Source organism: Charadrius vociferus, unplaced genomic scaffold (genome assembly GCF_000708025.1).
Source record: "Charadrius vociferus isolate BGI_N301 unplaced genomic scaffold, ASM70802v2 scaffold118, whole genome shotgun sequence".
Taxonomy (NCBI): domain Eukaryota; kingdom Metazoa; phylum Chordata; class Aves; order Charadriiformes; family Charadriidae; genus Charadrius; species Charadrius vociferus.
Genome location: NW_009649846.1, coordinates 853,046 through 863,587, shown reverse-complemented (window position 1 = coordinate 863,587; position 10,542 = coordinate 853,046).

The window sequence follows — 10,542 nt, the reverse complement described above, 5'->3', positions numbered from 1 at the left end:
AAGGGAAACCTCTCCCACACGAACCGGTGGTTCAGCGCCAGGTTTTCCTGAGCGGCGGCCGGTGTCCCGGGGCCGCGGTCCGGCGGGTCCTCACAGGAGGCGCGTCCGTGCCCGGGCGGGTCCGGGGGCTGAGCTCACGGCGCTGAGGGAAACTTGGCAGTGGAACCGGGGGAGAGAAAGCGACCGCCTTCGGGCTGTTGCCTTGGACCCACGGTTATTGTAACTGTTCCAGATCCTCATTTCTGCTCACCCAAATGCCACCCGGCTTCACGTGCCTGCAGGCCCTCTCCTTGCCGCCTTTTGTCTCCAAGTAGAGCCGGCTCCTTGTCATCCTCCTTCCCATCAACAGAAGTCCACAACAGCAGAAAAGCAACGCTTGAACCCCCACCGCAGCTCCATGCCTAGCTCCGCTCCTTTGCTGAGCCTCCTGCGGCACAGGGCATCCCAAAACAGCCACATCCACGCAGCAGATGACAGGCAGCTTCCCCCCAGGCCGAGACGCTGACCTGAAGGGACCGTCACCTAGACAGACCTCCATCACAGGTCACATTAGCTTTGGCACGTCCCACACCAGGGACAGAGGAAGACAAAACCATGCCAATGCAGCCAAGGCCACGTGAAGGCCGAGCCTCTGGTGGTATGTATGTATTTCCCCGCACCATTCTTCAGCTCACTAGCAACCCCGCTAAGGCTGCTTAGTAGACTTGCGCTATTGAGCGACCAGCCTCGCTCAAAGGAAGCATCTCCACAGCTCATTGTCTCCCTGCACGAGAAAGTCATCCCTTAAATCAGAGATAGAGCATGTAAGTCTTCTCTTCCTTTCATTTTTCTGTGCCATCGTAGACTAATCCTGCTTCATGCTATACCCTTAGACATAGCCCTTTCCCCCTTCTTTATCCAAAATACTGAAGTTCAGCATTACCTACTTTTTCTGTCTTTACCTGACAAATACTCTACTTCTCACAGGAGCTTATTACCTCAAAATAGTATTTTTTTTTCTCTCTCTATCTAAATACCAAGCTAATTATTTTTTTTCTCCCTCAACCTCCTGTGGGTATTTAACTTTCCTCAAGATCAGTTAGGTGTGGGATTCCCAAGTGGGTGGTATGTAAGGTAACTGACAAGCCTGTAAACCTGTAGCCAGAAGCCAGCTCTTCGGCTTCATCCCAAATCCACACTCTGGAGCAGTCTACCCATGATATTAGGTAGGGCTGTGCTTACCCAGAAGAAAAAAAAATAAAATCTTTCCCTTGGAGCATATACCGTGCCCTGTGCCAGGGTACAGCTATGCCACATGCAGGAGGTACAAGCACACAAAGGATGTGAGGCTGATAGGGCACATACACCAGCCTGTGCAGGTAGTATTTGGGGTCAGAAGGGTGGTCTCACTTCTGTCCTTCTACCACAGTCTGTGGCATAACATCACTCTTCAACTTTGACCCGTACAGCATGTAGCAAGGTATTGTGATAGCACAGATAGTTTACTTAAGTTTTCTTGTGTAAAGTGTGAATATTAACTGCCTACTTAGTAGTAGTAGTATAGCAAGGAGCTGGTTAACCTTTGTGAACACTAAGCATTAGCATCGTCTGGTCTTTTTATAAGCCAGAATGAATGGGAGGAAAGAACAACCAGGCAACGTCAACAGCTGCTGTCTCTATTAAAATATTCTCTAAGGCCCTCAGCCCTGGAAACTATCAAACCTGAAAGCTACTGAAAAGATTATCCTGATGAAATTGGTTTGTAATTCATTACCAATTTGTTCTGACAAGTGGAAAATACCTGCCCAAAGGTTGTTTCTGTTAAGTGCCCACGTTCAAAGCCCTGATTGTGTGGGCTCTCCATTCTTCTGCTTGGCTGTCCATGTGTGGTTTATCTCACTGGGATGCATTGTTGATGGGTAAGTAGAAGAACATAGGCTTAGTGGCACGTTATATCTCAGAGCACAAACCAAGAGGTTCTGGCAGCTGCCTGACCCCGTATTTGCCCCCGTATTTTTGGGGTTTATTCTGCTTTATTATTTTGAAAACTGTGTTTGGGGGAGAACAGACTCTCTGTGTATTTTTTTTTCTTGGAATATCTATGTACGATTAGCATTGGTCATGAGGTTGTGATGCATATTGCAATAACATTTCCTTTGTAAATGCATCAAGATTTTACTTCTATAAACAACATTCTCACATAGAAAATTCCACCAATTAAAACAGTTAAAGGCTGGTTATAGGTGTTTTAATACGAGCTTATTTTGGTCAAACCACAACTGTTATTCCCTTTATAATTTAAGCCCTGAAGCACTGTGCAGTCCCTTCTCATGCTAGATAACACAGGTACAGACTCCACCTACAGATACCACAGTGCTTATTGACCACAAGTAGAAATACGTCTCCATGTGGTTGACAAGATTGTCACTGACTAACCTACAAAATAGTTCACAGAAGTGGGGATTCAAACACATTTACATTTGATGTTAATATAATCTCTGATTAAAAGTGCTTTGGGAAGAATCTCAGTTTTTCTTAAAAAAGTCAATTTGTTGTAATAATAATATTTTGGTTTTAAAATTCAGCAAATATTCTAGTTTGAAATTAAGTTTTCATTGTTTTCTTAAGCAACAAAAATGTTTATATCAGAAAATTTTGGCTCTGGCTCTTTTTTTTTTTTTTAATTGATAACCAGGAAATGTCTTCTAAAGCAGAATGTCATGCTCCCACTTCCTCATAGGTGAGAAATAAAATGCTGCTGACTTTTTCCAGGAGCAAATTACAATACTCACAATGCTGTTAGCTATTTTATCTTTGCCACATTCCCAGGGAGAGTCAAGGCATTTGGCTATTACTTCTAATTTCCCATCTGCTTCATGTGATAGTAAGTGAACAGATACCACCAATTCTGTTTCCATCAACAAAATACAGGTTGCTGGTTCATACATGGAAAGACAATCTTACTCCTTTTTATACCAATGCAAGCCAAGACATGCTTTAGCTTAATGTGATCACGCTGGATTTCCATCACTTTCAGACCCAATTAAAAGAAAATCACGGGAAGATAGTAGGATTTGCTGTATCAAATCTCTTGATTTAAGAAGCTGCAGTTTAAGAATCATGACAAATAGGATATGTTTGAGGATAGCAGTTGTTACAGAAATAAGAAGAAACCTCTTAGCACAAAATCCAGCTCAAAATCACCCATGACTAGTACTGTAGAGGAGTACCATAGTAAATGATGAGATACAAGATGAATTGTTTCAGGATAGCATTCATGTAATTGTTAAGGACGTTGACAAATATCTGTTGACCTAAATTCAAAATGTGCTACTGCTGCTGCTTGCGATAGTAAAATTCTCCATAACAAACCTCTGCAATGCCAAAGGCTTATATTTTTCAGGAAGACAGCAAGGCTGGCTCTGTGCTGCATGTCATTTTGATTCTCCATTTGTGCTGTTCAATGCTGGATTTCATATTTCTTTCTAAAAAAGAAAAATAGCGAAAACCAGAACTTTAAGAATTTCTTAGCAATTGCATAAGACCAAAAAGAGAGGTGAGAAATCTAGGGCCTGGTAAAATCAATGGGAGTTGTGCCAGTTATTGCAATGAAGGCAGGTTTTATTCTTATTTTCAAATACTAGCAAACAAAAATCTTTTATTCTCAAGAGACTTAAAACGTCAAGTAACATCAATATGCTTTCTGATTTCAAACCTTTAGGCTACACTGTCTTCATGCCTCCAAGCTTTTTTCCACAAACATAAGACTTTGGAGTACATTTTTTTCCTTTCCTTTAATAAAAGCTGAAATTTTCCTGAAATCTCTAGACTCAGGATAGTGGACCTTTAAGAAATAAATTAAATAGCATAAATCTTATGATAAAATTGTAAGATTTCACAACACTGGTTTTGTGGCCCAAGTGCACCATTATTGGCAATTAACTTTCATGGTTACAAAGTACCATCCTCTTGTGAGGAGGCGTATTTCAGTTGCGTTGGGACAGCTGCAGATCTTGTCATCCAGAGAACTGAACCAGTCAGTGAATGTTCAGGATTGGGCAGGGGTTAGCTAAATTGAGCACTTCTGCTATGCCATGAGATTGCGTTAATGCAATGTAAGCATGCGCTATCGGAGGATGGAGGAACAGTTTCAACTTCTGTTGTCAGACACACTGCAAAGGTGTGCCTCCATTGCTGGGTCACCATTAATATCTCACTAGAACTGGGAGCTGAATTCTGTAGGCTTCAATGAACAGAAAATCTTTGATCCCTTCGTGGAGAGTCCTCAGAAAATTCCTGTGAACTTTCAAGCAGAAGGCAGAAATTACTGTAATTGCGATGTGCATGCCGCACCTCTGAAGACCTTTCTTTATCGGTACTGCCAGTCCAAAGCTCCAGCTCTTGCAAGGTTCCTACGACGCATGCACACAGATGTCAACAAACAGAGAATTTCCTCATTTGATCAAGGAAGAATCTAAGAGATATAAATTCCCTAAATACTATTACTGGAAAGCATAATATCCACAAAGGTCAACTAAAAGCTCCCAGTGCAGCTCCTGATACGCTGTCTCCTGCTAGCTTTTTCTGCTCACGTAAAACTTCTCAGTGAATGGTCCTCAGCCTTCAAAGTCTCACATGCACCAATGCTAAGCAAATTATACATTGCAGGCAATTATTTTGCCCTCGGTTTTAATTTCCTGAATTTTCTCTGGCCATAAGCAATCTGGAAGACTTAGGGCTTGAAATCTTTCCAAAGCCATGCCTTCTCTGCTGTAAGAATACTACTGACATTTCCACTCTGTAGGACAGGGAGCCTCGTGCAGTTTGGAGCAATGGGCCACTGTCAAGTTCTCATCAGGCACTATGCACCTTTATCATCACAGTTTTGTTTGAAAATACTGTAAAACTACTATGCTACATGATAGGTCCGTGGACTGTCTACCAGAGGCTTGGAGATGATTACATCCATAAATCACTGCTGGAAACACTTCCCCAAATCCTCTGTTGGCTCTCTGCTAACAGGAACTGCTGCTTTCGCTGCCCAGCTGACTCTTTCTCTGCAATTTGGGCAAAGTCTAGGGAAGATCTTCTTGTGCCAGTCTAGCGCACTTTCCAGTGCATCAGAAAAGTAATATGAAGTACTGCAAGAACCATACAAAATATTGATTTCCCTCCAAATCACTGAACCCATCAACACATGGTTTAGTTTAGCCTTGAAAGCAATGCTGTTAGAAAGATTTACACAAAATATTTCTGTTTTCTCTGGCACAAAGGCTGAAAATTATAATCTCTCTTCAAAGCCTGCACATACTTTACATTCTCTTCTCGGTCTTTATGCCTGTTTTCCATGATGAGACAGGAAATACTGGGTTTGTGAATTACTGGTTGAATTATATTACTCTCTTTCGGCCCTACAGTCAAAATCTTACACTAACCTGGCAAAACCCAGTTCTGTCACAGGCAATTAGGATTTGGTAGGCATTCAGAAAGCAATGCGACCCTACACAGGGATCCTCCCTGATATCCACACTAGGCAGGCAGTCTGCTTTCCTGCATATCCTTGGAAACCATTGTTTCTCACAGTTATCCTTCAGGGCATAAATGTATTGTAAGGACAATCATGGGATATCAGGCAGTGAATTTGTCTACTTCATCAATCAATACATTTTTAAGGACATAGTGCTCACAGTCAAGACACAATTGGCAAAGTTAATTTTTAAAGGCATAGTATTGTTTACATACAGAGAACTAAATATTACATTTCCATCGTAAATGAGATCCTCAGTGCCTCCAGTGAGACTGGAGAGAATACTGCAATGTATTCCTTAGACTGGGACTCTATCCTTTCAGCCCCTTCCAGGCATCATCTCAGGAGTTCTCCTTAGCTGTTGCTCATGCAATAGATTCACCTTCTTTGGAAGAAGAATAGCTGTGCAACCATAAGTTAGAATTTTCTACACGGAAACACAATCGGTTTCTTTGATCACCCCACTTGCTGCTCTTGAAATCCAGTTTTCATTGACATCTCTGGATCTGCACACATACCCAACACATCTGAAAAACAGTTCTTATAAGTTTTTCAACTGAATAGGCCATAAAAAAGATGCATCCAAACTTAGTGGAAATTTTTTTACACGCACCACTTCTCTGTGACTCAGTTTGCCAATCTGTATGACATTTACATAAATATTTACCCAACTCACCAAGGGTTGTGAATCTTCATGAATCATTGTTTGTGTAACACTTTGTAATCCTTGAATGAAATGTAGCATATGCATACAGAGTATGGATCTATTAATGGCAGAGGATAAACAAAAAGAAGAATAGATAAGAAATGATCACATCACTTTTTATTTCCGTTGTTCAAAATTAATTTCAAAGAAATTCTTTGTTACAAATGCAAATCTTTCTTTTTTCACAGAGACATAATATGGTTGGTACACATCTTAGTGAAGAAGATTAGGACACAGTCTGATGTTAATCAGCATATTCAAGTTTGTTCACTTTTATTAAGATAAAAAAGCAGGCATTGTCAGCATACAACATTTGAAATTCATGTCTACATCACTTTATTTTACTCTTTCTATATAGATGTATCAAGCAGAATTATTTAAATGAAAACATTAAAACATTAAGTCCTTTCAATTCATATGTAGACAAAGTCCTCTCTGGCAAAATGCTTTGCTTCAAGAGACGGGTAACCTAAATGAGCATACTGGCTGCTTCACTTTGCTGTCATCTCTCAAAAGGGTATATGAGCAAGCCTGACACACTTCATCTCTCACGTTATCATCATCTACATGCTTTTGTTATTGTCTCCTGTGTTAAACTTTATAGCATCTTTAGTCAAAGGAATACGAGTGAAATGAAGTGTGGCACTGTAAATGAACAAAATAACTAGGAGAGAGGTTTCAGAAATGGACATAAAGGTTGTGTGCAGGTTGCTATAATATCAGTGCACAAGAGCCATGTAATACACCATCTCAGGACAATTCTGTATTTGATGCTTGTCCTGAGGTAGGCACAAAGAACTGCCAGCTGTTCAATATTTCAAAGTAGAGTGTGGGTACAGATTTGAAGTATCACAATGAAATCATTGCGATACTTGAAATGGGTAGTCAGACATAGCAAAAAAATAGTTTTTAATTTGGCAAACCAGATTTCTTAAGCAAACAAAATTATAAAAGTTAGAGATTGGAAATATATTTTCTCATCCCTTCCTTATCTTCACTGCAGCAGGCTAGTTCTTTGTAACACAATTCTATAGCGTTCTGCAGCTCAGTTGTAGCAATGCATTTTGGGGGGAGGATATCTGCAGGGTAGTCCCCATATACCCGTCAACTGCACAGGACACTGTCCTAGGAATGGAATCAGCAGCTACTTGAATGTACATGGAGACCAAAGAGAGGAATCCCTAACTGCATCACATAATTCAGGAGCATGCCCACTACCTGAGCACTACTTGGAATGGGGAGGAATGAACTACAAACCACAGATCCCACCCAATAAATCCCAACATGGATATACATGATTATATAGAGTAAAAACAAATGGCTCGTACATATGTTGTGCAGTATCAAACATAAAGAGATGTTAACTCATGCTAGCCCGAGTATCACTCCAAAAGTGCAATAATTCTTACATACAAGCAAATCTACAGATGTTTAGTACTCTGTTTCTAGATTCTCGTGGTTCTCCAAGAGGGCCTGTTTCTGAATCTTTTAGATTTGTTATTATTTATTAGAAATAAACAATAAAGCTCCAGGCAGATATATAAAAGTTTCTGGCTGTGCTGACGTAGGAGTAAGAACTGTATTGGGAGCACCTGTCCAGCTGCATATGTGGCACAGTCCAGCAGCTGGAAATCAATTTACTATAGACACCTTTCGCTACAGAGCTCACAATAGTTAACGTACCTGTCGCATGATTCCTGCTCCCACTGGCAGCCTCCAAGATTCTAGATTCCTCAGACAAACGTTGTCCTCCCATCTGCACTTCTACCTGTGTCGGGTCCACCTGGACCATATAACACCTCCCAGAAGACATAGCCAGACGTTTGCTTGATGACGTCCAACACCTAAGGTAATCTGAGCTTGATTCTTCTCTGAACAGCTTGACAAAAGCTGTAGTTAGCATCAGACTCACTAATTACAGCATTCTTTTGTCATCTGCTTGCTACTGGCTTCGGAAAGGCTCCATTTCACCACATACCAGTGTTTGGTTATTTCTTACAGAGGTCTAACACCAAGATCCCGTACAGTTTCATATAAGCATATGGGTTTCCAAATGACAAGAGGTGTAATGCCTTTTCCTATGGAGCGAGGGCAAATAGCCGTTTAAACTGAAATCACACTTCATGTGTTGCAGTACTAGGAGAGGCATTCCAGACACACATCATGTGTCTCCAGTACTAGGAGACAGGTATAGCCTTTTTAATGCAAAGCTGTGCCCCACAAGCAAAAAAGTTTGATCAGCTCAGTCAAAGTAATAAAGAAACCCAGCAGCTGGTCTTGCAGTTACTTAATCCACTATTGTTCCTTTGATATCACGAGTATCATTACCCTTAGCAGTATGCTTCCATTACAGCAACTTTCTTTTAAATGCACAACACTGTTACCAGTTGCCTAATGTATTATGGTCTCTTAAATCATGCCTGGATTGATAGAGCCAGAAGATCAAACACTAAGAAACAAAAAATACAAACTTTAGCTCAGGCAAAGTGGTAGCCGGCTGAAGACAAGGGTGTGGTTTATCACGCCCTGATAATGCCCACCTGACAAAAGGGTCCCCTGGTGCCCAGGGCAGCTCAGGGGGATTGAAAGCAGCCTGAGGAGGTTTTCATTTGTGCCGAGAGTAGTCTGTCTCATCCTGGATAAAACCTAAACGGATTGATGATCTGGACTATAGATTTTGAAAACTGAGGTAAGAAAGTTCCTTATGTGAGCAGGGGATCTTGGTTTTATTCTTTCTTTACTACAACTTTTAAGCCTGTTCTGGGAGTACTAGGATTGTTAGGTAAAATGCATTCTTTCTGTTGTATGTTTTAAGTAAAAGAACGCAAGTATAGTTGAAGTATTTCTGCCACCATCTGTATCATCACAAAATGAAAAATGTTATTTGTTTAAACAAAATAATACTATGAAAGCATTAATTAAGAAGTAACTCCTTATGGTGCATTTAATAATGCTTGGGTGGCACATCTTCTGAGAAAAATGCTGGATGGTGTCAAAACACATTAGGTTCTCCACAAGGGCATAGTGTGTGTACTCTATATCAATCCTGTCTTTATCAGTAAATTGCACAAGAGCTTCCATCCAAAATAACGAGGGACCTGAGCTTTTGATTTTTCACCAATATTAGAGCTAGATATGTTGTTATCTGGGTTTTTTGCTGCTTCTGTCACCATCTTTCCAGTGTGGAATTAATCATGCAGGTGACCTTGCTGGTTTTTATTACGCGCAGCAGGCTGTATGAGCTATTGCTGGAAAAGTGTGACATTGCTTAGCTAGTGGGGTCCTGTATTTATTTTTTCTAATCTGTTTTTCACTGCCACTTCGAAAGACAGGCTATATTTCTGCTGCAATGTGTAGTTTCTTTAATTTGCCATAAATTAAAAATAATTATGCTATTAGAAAGGAAGTACAGCATAGTAAAATGTTCTCCAACTGCTTATAATCAAAAGATCTTTTTAATCCAGGCCCCTTTTAGCTTTAAAATACTGGTTTGCCTCAACTTTCCATAAGAACAATGATGCTGAACGTAGGAGGCATAGTAATCCGGGGAACTTCCATCCCGAGATACTGAGGGAATGGGTACATCGAACTGCAATTTGATAACAAGGGCCTTGTAAAAATCCAGTCGGGTCTGAAATGGCACTGCATGACTACAGTATAGCCCTGTACTACTGCTGGATTCCAGAGAGTGGGCAGGAGGCCATCTGGAAATTCGAAACATGTTGGTCTGATCCCCTAAATTTGCAATTGACTAGAGTCAACGGGCCTTTCCAGCTTACATTTTAAATTCCTCTGCATTTCTGGACAAAAGTATGGCATCAGGGAAGGTACGGCTGCTTCTGTAGGATGGATCCAGCTTCTCGTGCTCATGATGCATCTTGCATAATTATGAATGATTTTTCTCACAAAAACTCTGTTCCCAAGTGTAGTTTGGGAAGCGTTACTGCTGGTGAAGCCCCTGAAAAGTTCCCCAATACTGGGTTTACTCGATGTAATGACCTGCAGTGGCTCTTCCAACGTAACCATACAGCAGTCCCTGACAGGCTCGGGAGCTGAGAGCAAGGGTCTGCGTGTTGGGGTTGGAAATCATTGGGATATCATGAAAAAAAGAACAACAAAAAACCCTACTTTTCTGGTTGTGTTGATGCGTGGGATTAAGCTTGAACGATTACTTCAATGTGCAAAACATGAGGTGAATAAGAGATGAGGTAGTAAAGCTGCAGTCTGAGAGGGGGGGGATGCCAGTGTGGAGCCGTGCATCCTACGTCGGGGACCGCGGGCAACCGGGGCGCAGGGAGCCAACGCGACCCCGGGGGCGCGTTGGCTCCCT